This window comes from Enhydra lutris, unplaced genomic scaffold (genome assembly GCF_002288905.1).
Source record: "Enhydra lutris kenyoni isolate GAN:26980312 unplaced genomic scaffold, ASM228890v2 scaffoldscaffold123, whole genome shotgun sequence".
Lineage (NCBI taxonomy): Eukaryota > Metazoa > Chordata > Mammalia > Carnivora > Mustelidae > Enhydra > Enhydra lutris.
In genome coordinates, this window is record NW_019154207.1 from 691,994 (window position 1) to 703,866 (window position 11,873).

Sequence of the window (11,873 nt, forward strand, 5' to 3'; positions counted from 1 at the left end):
GGACCTGCTACAGGGCATTTTCCTACCAGACTCCTAAAAATTTCACTGGTATGAATTTGTGATGATTTTATCTCCCACTCTCTGGTCCATAAATGTTTTACTAAAGACTCAAATGTATCTTTGAGTTCTATCTCATCTAATCCAATTAACATGATGTAATCTATATAGCAAACCAAAAGGACGTTCTGCAGAATGTCCACGTGTTCCACATCTCTTGAGACTATATCATAACAGAATTTTAGTATTAACATATCCCTGAGACAAAGCCATAAATTAGTAAGTTGTTTAAATCATGTGAATGTAAACTGCACTTGAACATTCTTCATGGTTAGGATGAAAAAGAACATATTTGTTAGATTAGTGGCCACATAGCATATACTTGAAGCCATGTTAATCTGCTCTAGCAAAGATACCACATTCATTTCAACACAGGAGATGGAACTGGAGCTAATACTTGTTTGAGTTTGCGATAGTTTACCCTCTTCTTTCATAATCCTCTGGTCCAGACTGATGAATTAAATGAGAAAATTGATGGCATCATTATTTAAGTCCTGCATCCTTTTAGTATTTAAGGGTCTCAACAAATTTCTGCCCCTCCCCATAGGGTTGTGTATTTTTTGTGTGTGTCTTGACTGAAGTGTAGAGCTTCGGAGGATTCCACTTGGATTTCCCCAGAATGATAACTTTTTCCTCACAGGCTAAGGAACCAGTGTGGATGTTCTGTCGCCTATCATGTATATCCATTCTAATCATATTATTTGTGGATCAGGGAGATGACAAGCATATTATTTCACAGACTCATTAGAACAACAATGAACCAGACATTGACAGTCTCATTAGAATCACAGTGAGTCAGCCTGGGCTAATTCATATGCTCCCTCACCAACAAAAGACCACAAATATGCTTCATGTCTTCAGACATCAATATCAACTAGAGTCCTACATCCAAAAGCTAAAAATGCCCTCAGTGTACAATTAGCTAAGGTTATGGATGGTCCCTTTGGAAAAAGACTAAGAACCATTAACATGTACATTAATATATAAACTTGGTATACAATTGCAACATCCTTCTTTCTGTGTACCTGATATCTGTGTTATCTCTTTAGGCTGACAAGACAATATACTCTGGGGAATAGGTCTGTTGGATTAAGTGCTAAAGTGTCAGTCAGCAAATATGTGTCCCATAATCTGACGCATCAGTATTTATAGCATATGAGGTAGAGCCCATCCTCTCACCATGTTCAGTGACCAATAAATGCCAGCTCTTATTTAATAATGAACTAAATGTCTTGTGGTGCTTTTGAGTAATTTTAGAATATTAAGGCCCTACAAAAACATTCAGACCTCATCCAAACATTCTAGAATGGAGTTTTTCATTTTATTTTTTACCAAAATGTTTCTTTTAATGTTAATTCCAGTATAGTTAACATACAGTATATTAGTTTCAGATGTACAGTACAATGATTCAACAATTCCATACATGACCCAGTGCTGATCACAAGGTAATCCCTATCACCTATTTCACCCATCCCTCCATGCACTTCCCCTCTGGTAAACATCAGTTTATTCTCCATAGTCAAGAGTACATTTCTTGGTTTGTCTTTTTTTTTCCTTTGTTCATTTGTTTTGTGTCTTAAATTCCACATACGAACAAAATTATGTGGTGTTTGTCTTTCTCTGACTGAGTTATTTCACTTAGCATTATACTCTATAGTTCCATGTATGTTGTTGCAAATGGCTAGATTTCATTCTTTTTATGGCTTGAAAATTTTCCATTATATAGATATAGATGATATGGAGATATAGATATAGATGAGATATAGATAGATATAGATATAGATATATCTATCACCTTTTCTTTACCCATTCATCTATCAATAGACACATGAGCTGTTTCTGTAATTTAGCTATTATATGTAATGCTGCTATGAACATCTGGATTCATATATCCCCTTGAATTACTATTTTTGTATTCTTTGCATAAATATCTACTAGTGCAATTGCTGGATCATAGGGTAGTTCTATTTTTAAACTTTGAGGAACCCCTAGACCGTTTTCCACAGTGGCTGCACCAGCTTGCATTCCCACCAACAGTGCATGAAGCTTTCTTTTCCTCCATATCCTTGACGACACTTACTGTTTCTTGTGTTTTTGATTTTAGCCATTCTCAGGTGTAAGGTAGTATCTCATTGTAGCTTTGGTTTGAGTTTCCCTGATGCTGAGGGATGTCAAGCACCTTTAATGTGTCTGTTGAACATCTGGATGTCTCCTTTTGAGAAATGCCCATTCAAGCCTTCTGCCCACTTTTAACTAGATTATTTGTTTTTTGGGTGTTGAGTTGTATACGGTTTTTTTAAATATTTTGAATACTAACCCTTTATTGGATATGTCATTTGCAAATATATTCACCCATTCTGTAGGTTGCTTTTTAGTTTTGTTGTTTCCTTTGCTCTGCAGAAGCTTTTTATTTTGATGTAGTCCAGTAGTTTATTTTTGCTTTTTATTCCCTTGCCTCAAGAGACATATGCAGAAAAATGAAGCTACAGCCGATATAAGAGACATTACTGCCTGTGCTCTCTTCTAGGATTTTTATGGTTTCAAGTCTCACATTTAGGTCTTTCTTCTATTTTGAATTTATTTTTGTGTATGGTGTAAGAAACTGATCTGGTTTCATTCTTTTGCATGTAGCTGACCAGTTTCCCTAATGCCATTTTTTAAAGAGACTGGCTTTTTCCTATTGGATATTCTTTCCTGCTTTGTCAAAAATTAATTGACCATGTAATTGTGAGTTTATTTTCGAGTTTTATATTTTGTTCCATTGATCTGTGTGTCTATTTTAATGCCAGTACCATACTGTTTTGATTACTATAACTTTGAAATGTAACTTGAAGTCTGGAATTGTAATAACTCCAACTGTTTTTCTTTTTCAACATTGCCTTGTGTATTCAGGGTCTTTTGTGTTTTCATGCAAATTTGAGATTGTTTGCTTTATATGTGTGAAAAATCCTATTGTTATTTTGATAGAATTGCATTGAATGTGTAGATTTCTTTGGGTGATACAGGCATTTTAATATTTGTTCTTCTAATCCATGAGCATGGAATGCCTTTTCATTTCTTTGTGTCATTTTCGATCTCTTTGATAATCATTCTATATTTTCACTGTACAGATCATTCACCTCTTTGGTTAAGTTAGTTCTTAGGTACCCTATTATTTTTGATGCAATTACAAATGGGATTGTTTTCTTAATTTCTCTTTCTACTGTTTCACTTTTAGTGTATAGGAATGCAACAGATTTCTGAACATTTATTTTGTATCCTATGACTTTACTGAATTCATTTATCAGTTCTAGTAGTCTTTTGGTGGAATAGCTCAGGTTTTCTGTATATAGTATCATGTCATCTGCAAATAGTGAGAGTTTGATTCCTTCCTTATCATTTGGGATGCCTTTTCTTCCTTTTTGGTTTTTTTTTTTTTAATTGTATATTATGTTTTATTGTTCATTTTCCAGGTTTATCAAGATGTAATTGCCAAATAACATGGCATAAGTTTAAGGTGTACTATGTATTGATTTGATACACTTATATATTATGAAATGATGATTGCCTTAGCATTAGCTAACACCTCTCTCACCTCATGTAAATACTGTTTTTTTTTGTGGTGAGAACATTTAAGATCTACTCTCCTAGCAACTTTCAAGTATATAATACAGTATTGGAGTTTTTTGTGTTTTTTTTTTAATTTAATTTTTTTTCTGTGTTCCAAAAATTATTCTTTTTTGTTGTCTGATTGCTGTAGGTAGGACTTCTGGTACCATGTTGAATAAAAGTGGTGAGAGTGGACAACCTTGTGTTTTTCTGACCTTAGAAGTAAAGGTCTCAATTTTTCCCCATTGAATATGACATTCACTGTTGATTTTTCATATATGGCCTTTATTATGTTGAGGTATGTTCCCTCTAAACCTACTTTCTTAAGGATTTTTATCATGAATGGATGTTGTACTTTTTCAAATACATTTTCTGCATCTATTGAAATGATTATATCTTTTTTGTCCTTTCTCTTATTGATGTGATGTATCATGTTGATTGATTTGTGAATATTGAACCACCCTTGCATAGTGGGAGTAAATGCTGCTTGAGCACAGTGAATGCTTTTTTTAAAGTAATGTTTGATTCAGTTCACTAGTATTCTGTTGAGACTTTTTGCATCTATATTCATCAGAGATACTGGCCTATAGTTCTCTTTTCTTGTGGCATCTTTAACTGCTTTTGGTATCAGGTTAATTAATACCAGCCTCATAGAATGAATCTGAAAGTTTTCCTTATTCTTCTATTTTTTTTTTGAATAGTTTGAGAAGATTAGCTATTAACTCTCCTTGAAGTGCTTGGTAGAATTCCCCTGTGCAACTGTCTGGTCCTGGGCCTTTGCTTATTGGAATTTTTTTTTATTACTGATTCAATCTCCTTGCTGATAATCAATCTGTTCAAATTTTCTATTTCCTCCTGTTTCAGTTTTGGTAGGATATATCTTTCTAGAAATTTATTCACTTCTTCTAGGTTATCTAATTTGTTGGCATAGTTTTTCATATTCTCTTACAATTGTTTGTATTCCTGTGGTGTTAATTACTATTTCTCCTCTTTCATTTGTGATTTTACTATTTGAGTCTTCTCTCTCTCTCTGATGATTCTGATTAGAGTTTTATCAATTTTGTTATCTTTTCGAAGAAACTGCTCCTTGTTGCATTGATCTGTTCTACTGCCTTTTAATTTCCTATACCATTTATTTCTGCTCTAATCTTTATTATTTCTTTCCTTCTGCTTGTTTTAGGTTTTTGCTCTTTTCCTAGCTCCTTTAGGTGTACATTTAGGTTATTTATTTGGAATTTTTCTTTCTTCTTGAAGTAGGCCTGTATTGCTATAAACATCTCTCTCAGAACCACTTTTGTCTCCTCCCAAAGGTTTTGGACTGTTGTGTTTTCATATTTGTTTTTGTGTACCTTTTGACTTCTTTGATTTCTTGGCTGGCCAATTCATTGTTTAGTAACATGCTATTTAACCTCCATGTATTTATGGCCTTCCCAGATTTTTTTCTTGTGGTTGATTTCTAGTTTCATGGTATTGTAGCCACAAACGATGCATGGTATGACTTTGTTCTTTTTTAATTTGTTGAGATTTGTTTTGTGGTCTCATATGTGAGCTCTTCTGGAGAATGTTCCATATGCACCTGAAAAGAATGTGTTGTCTGCTGTTTTAGAATAGAATGTTCTGAATATATCAGTTAAGTCCATCTTATTCAGTGTGCTGTATAAAGCAACTCTTTCCTCATTGATTTTCTGTGTGCACGATCTGTCCATTAACGTAAGTGGGGTGTTAATGTCCCCTAGTAGTCTTGTATTACTATTGATTAATTTCTTTTTCTTTGTTATTAACGGTTTTACATATTTGGGTGCTCCTATTTTAGGTGCATAAATATTTACAATTGTTATATCTTCTTGTTGGATGTCCCTTTAATTATCATATAGTGTCTTTCTTTGTGTCTTTTTACAGTCTTTGTTTTAAAGTCTATTTTGGCTGATATAAACATTACTACTCTGGCTTTATTTTGACATACATTTGCATTATAAATATTTCTCCATCCCCTCACTTTCAATCTGCAGGTGTCTTTAGGACCATAATGCATCTATTGTGGGCTGCATATAGGTGGGTCTTTTTTTTTTAAAGATTTATTTATTTGAGAGAGAGAGCATGAGTGAGGGAAGGAGCAGAAGGAGAGGATCTTCAAGCAGACTCCCCACTGAGTGCAGAGCCCAAGAGTCAGACCCTTAACTGACTGAGCTATGTAGGCACCCCTGGGTCTTGCTTTTTTTATCCACTCTTTCACCTTATGTGTTTTGATTGGAGCATTTAATGTATTTACATTCAAAGTAATTATTGATAGATATGTATTTATTGCCATTTTGTTACTTGTTTTGTTGGTTTTTTTGTAGTTTTTCTCTGATTCTTTATTCTCTTTCTCCCATGATTGTTGGTTTTCTTTAGTGATATATTTGTTTTCCTTTTTCGTTATTCTTTGCATATCTATTAATGGTTTTTGTTTTATAGTTACCATTGTTTGTGTATAACATCTTCTGCATATATCAGTCTATATTAAGTTGATGATTCCTTAAGTTCAAATCCATCCTTTACTCCTCTCCACCACCCACATTTTAGTTAGTTATATGGTTTCATATTTCACAATCTTTTATTTTGTGAATCTCTTGAGTTGTTTTTATAGGAATACTTATTTTTACTACTTTTGACTTTCCTACTGTTCATACTCTCACTTATGGTCTTTCCTCTCCCCTCAAAGTGTCCCCTTTAATATTTCTTGGAGGGGTGGTTTAGTGGTTATGATCTCTATTTGTTGTTTGAGAAATTCTTATCTCCCTTTCTATTCTGGATGATAGCCTTGTTGGATATAGTATTCTTGGCTGCCCATTTTTTTTTCCTTTCAGCACTTCAAATATACTATTCCACTCCCTTCTTGCCTGCAAAGTTTCTGCTGTATTATCAGCAGAAAGACTTATGGGGTTTTCCTTGTATGTAGCTGTCATCTTTTCTCTTGCTGCTTTTAAAATTGTCTCTTTATCACTAATTTTTAACCACTTTATTATTATGTGTCTTTGTATGGACCTCCTAGGGTTGGTTTTCTTGGGGGATCTCTGTGCCTCCGGGATCTGGATATCTGCACCAGGGCGGCTCAGTCAGTTAAGCATCCAACTCTTGGTTTCAGCTTGAGTCATGATCTCAGGGTCATGAGATCAAGGCCCATGTCAGGCTCTGTGCTCAGCAGGGACTCTGCTTGTGATTCTTTCTCCCTCTCTCCCTGACCCTCCCCATGCTCTCTTTCTCTCTCTCTTTCTCTCTCAAATATATAACTTAATTAAAAATTCATTTTCACTTTTGTTTCCTTTGCCTTTGGAGACCTATCTTGAAAGAAGTTGCTGTGGCTGATATCGAAGAGGTTACTGCCTATGTTCTCCTCAATGATTCTGATGGATTCCTGTCTCACATTGAGGTCTTTTACCCATTTCAAGTTTATCTTTGTTTATGGTATAAGAGAATGGTCGAGTTTCATTCTTCTACACATAGCTATCCAATTTTCCCAGCACTACTTATTGAAGAGACTGTCTTTTTTTCACTGGATATTTTTTCCTGCTTTCTCGAAGATTAGTTGACCATAGAGTTGAGGGTCCATATATGGGCTCCCTACTCTGTTCCACTGGTCTATGTGTCTGTTTTTATGCCAGTACCATGCTGTCTTGGTGATCACAGCTTTGTAGGAAAGCTTGAAATCAGGTAATGTGATGGCCCCAGTTTTATTTTTGTTTTTCAACATTTCCTTAGTGATTCAGGGTCTCTTCTGATTCCATACAAATTTTAGGATTATTTGCTCCAGCTCTTTGAAAAATACCGGTGGAATTTTGATCAGAATGGCATTAAAAGTATAGATTGCTCTAGGCAGTATAGACATTTTAACAATGTTTATTCTTCCGATCCAAGAGCATGGAATGGTCTTCCATCTTTTTGTGTCTTCTTCAATTTCTTTCATGAGTGTTCTATAGTTCCTCAAGTACAGATCCTTTACCTCTTTGGTTAGGTTTATTCCCACGTATCTTATGGTTCTTTGTGCTATAGTAAATGGAATCGATTCTCTAATTTCCCTTTCTGTATGTTCATTGTTACTGTATAAGAAAGCCACTGATTTCTGTACATTGACTTTGTATCCTGCCACATTACTGAATTCCTGTATGAGTCTTTTAGGTTTTCCGTATAAAGTATCATGTCATCTGCGAAGAGAGAGAATTTGACTTCTTCATTGCCAATTTGAATACCTTTTATTTCTCTTTGTTGTCTGATTGCTGTTGCTAGGACTTCTAATACTATGTTGAACAAGAGTGGTGAGAATGGGAATCCTTGTCGTGTTCCTGATCTCAACGGGAAGGCTGTGAGCTTTTTCCCATTGAGGATGATATTTGCTGTGGGTTTTTCATAGATAGATTTTATGAAGTTGAGGAATATTCCCTCTATCCCTATACTTTGAAGCATTTTAATCAGGAACGGATGCTGGATTTTGTCCAATGCTTTTTCTGCATCAATTGAGAGGACCATGTGGTTCTTCTCTCTTCTCTTATTGATTTGTTCTATCACATTGATTGATTTGCGAATGTTGAACCATCCTTGTAACCCAGGGATGAATTCCACCTGGTCATGGTGGATAATCTTTTTAATGTACTGTTGGATCCTATTAGCTAGGATCTTGTTCAGAATCTTAGCATCCACATTCATTGGGGATATTGGTCTGAAATTCTCCTTTTTGGTGGGTTCCTTGTCTGATTTGGGGATCAGGGTAATGCTGGCTTCATAAAAAGAGTCTGGAAGTTTTCCTTCTGCTTCAGTTTTTTGAAACAGCTTCAGTAGAAGATGTTTCTTCTTTGAAAGTTTGGTAGAATTCCCAGGAAATCCATCAGACCCTGGGCTCTTGTTTTTTGGGAGGTTTTTGATCACTGCTTCAATCTTGTTACTAGATATCGGTCTATTCAGGTTGTCAATTTCTTCCTGGTTCAGTTTTGGAAGTTTATAGTTTTCCAGGAATGCATCCATTTCATCAAGGTTGCTTAACTTATTGGCATATAACTGTTGATAATAACTTCTGATGATTGTTTCTATTTCCTTGGTGTTAGTCGTGATCTCTCCCTTTTCATTCATAATTTTATTAATTTGCGCCTTCTCTCTTTTCTTTTGGATTAGTTTAGCCAGTGGTTTATCGACCTTATTGATTCTTTCAAAACACCAGCTTCTAGTTTCATTGATGTGTTCTACTGTATCTCTAGTTTCTATCTCATTGATATCTGCTCTAATCTTGATTATTTCCCTTCTTGTGTGTGGAGTTGGCTTAATTTTGGGACTTCATCAAGATCAAAAGCTTCTGCACAGCAAAGGAAACAGTCAACAAAACAAAGCGGCAACCCACGGAATGGGAGAAGATACTTGCAAATGACAATATAGATAAAGGGCTGATATCCAGGATCTATAAAGAACCCCTCAAACTCAACACACACATAACAGATAATCATGTCAAAAAATGGACAGAAGATATAAACAGACACTTCTCCAATGAAGACATACAAATGGCTAACAGACACATGAAAAAATGCTCATCATCACTAGCCATCAGGGAGATTCAAATCAAAACCACATTGAGATACCACCTTACACCAGTTAGAATGGCCAAAATTAGCAAGACAGGAAACAGTGTGTGTTGGAGAGGATGTGGAAAAAGGAGAACCCTCTTAGACTGTTGGCGGGAATGCAAGTTGGTACAGCCACTTTGGAAAACAGTGTGGAGGTGCCTTAAGAAATTAAAAATGGAGCTTCCCTATGACCCTGCAATTGCACTACTGGGTATAACTGTTGATATACTGCAAATGCAATACAGATGTAGTGAGAAGAAGGGCCATCTGTACCCCAATGTTCATAGCAGCAATGGCCACAGTCACCAAACTGTGGAAAAAACAATGACGCCCTTCAACAGATGAATGGATAAGGAAGATGTGGTCCATATACACTATGGAGTATTATGCCTCCATCGGAAAGAATGAATACCCAACTTTTGTAGCAACATGGACGGAACTGGAAGAGATTATGCTGAGTTAAATAAGTCAAGCAGAGAAAGTCAATTATCATATGGTTTCACTTATTTGTGGAACATAACAAATAGCATGGAGGACATGGGGAGTTAGGGAAAGGGAGTTGGGGGAAATTGGAAGGGAAGGTGAACAATGAGTTTTACAAGGAGTTTTATGTCTCCATCAAAAAGGATGAATACCCAACATTTGGGATGGGACTGGAAGAGATTATGCTGAGTGAAATAAGTCAAGCAGGAAGAGTCAATTATCATATAGTTTCACTTATTTGTGGAGCATAAGAAATAACACAGAGGACATAGGGAGATGGAGAGGAGAAGGGAGTTTGGGGAAATTGGAGGGGGAGATGAACCATGAGAGACTTTGGACTCTGACAAACAATCTGAGGGTTTTGGAGGGGCTGGGGGTGGGATGTTGGGTGAGTCTGGTGGTGGGTATTATGGAGAGCATGTATTGCATGGAGCACTGGGTGTGGTGCATAAACAATGAATTCTGGAACACTGAAAAGAAATTTAAAAAATAAATAAAAATTTAAAAAAACTTAAATTTCTTTAAAAAACACACATTCAGTACACACACACATACACACACATCCATGCACACATACACCCCAGATATTGAAATAAATTCTCAGACCATTCTTGTAGCAAAAAAAAATCTTGTGTTCTGTGATCATGCTAAGTTTTTTTAAATGCTCATGTGAAGTAATACTCTTTAGTGGGTAAAAAAAAAATTGGCTAAAGTGCCATTTACTCTCACATTCCTTACATCCAGAAAATAATTATTAGCTGGGTGGTAAAATTAGTTCTAAAACTTAAAAATCTTCTAATGGACACTGTTACTTTTGCTATACATGTATTTAACTTCATTGTCACTTAAATGCACAGAACAGTCTCTAGCTGAAAGAACAACTCTAGACAAGACCTAAGCTGGTGTTTCCTAAAGCAAGACCTGCATGGTGGTGTAAAGAGAATGGACAGCACAGCATATAAAAATCAGGGTCAGCAGAGAAAATGAAACAAGACAGAATGAGGGGCTGAAACTGTTGCATGACTCCAAACTCCATTGAGTGTTTAAATAACAAATACCTAAACATATTCTTCACTTAACCAATCATAGAAAATAAACATATTATGGAAAACTCTTCCCTATAGTTCTCAAGCAATAAGAACTTTCTGGAACTTTCTAGTATTTATGTAGCATAGGAATCATTAAAGTGATTTTGGTAGAAGTCTAGATGCTAAATCACATCTAGGATGTTCCCTTCAGACTTTCTCTAGACTAACAAGAAAGTTATTTGTGTGTTTGCAATGGAGGTGGGGAGCAGAGAATGTGAAAGAGAATATATGAAAATGTATATAGAGATAAATACATTAGTCATACACAGATATATTTTCTGTAAAAGCTCTACATACTCTCCTTTTCACATATATGTATGTTATGTCAATAAATATATTCTTATTGACAACCTTTCATGTCAATAAAGATATACTTCCGTAACATCAATTACCAATCAGATACACCCTATGCTATCATAGTTTTATCTATAACTATTTCTACTTAAATAATGGAGAAATATGTAAATTATTTTGTATTTTCCTCATAACCCTGATTTGCCATGTGCTCTCTATTCTTAGTATTTTTATATATTCTCCAGATATATTTTATGTATATTTGTATATAACTCAAATGCTATATATTCATTCATAAATATGTTTATTTAAAACCAGGTAACATTAGGGGGTCCCGGGTGGCTCAGTTGGTTAAGCATGCAACTCTTCGTTTTTTTTTTTTTTTTGCTCAGGTCATGATCTCAGGGTCATGAGCTTGAGCCCTGTGTCAGGCTCCAGACTCAGTGAGGAATCTGCTTCTGTTTCTCTTTCTCTCCCTCTCCCTCTCCCTCTGCCCTGCCCACCACTTGTGCATCCTCTCTAAATCTTTTTTAAAAAATAAATAAAACTAAGCATGATACCCTCTAGTTCCATCCACGTCGTTGCAAATGGCAAGATTTCATTTCTTTTAATGGCTGCATAGTATTCCATTGTGTATATATACCACATCTTCTTTATCCATTCGTCTGTTGTTGGACATCTAGATTCTTCCCATAGTTTGGCTATTGTAGACATTGCTGCTATAAACATTCGGGTGCACGTGCCCCTTCGGATCACTACATTTGTATCTTTAGGGTAA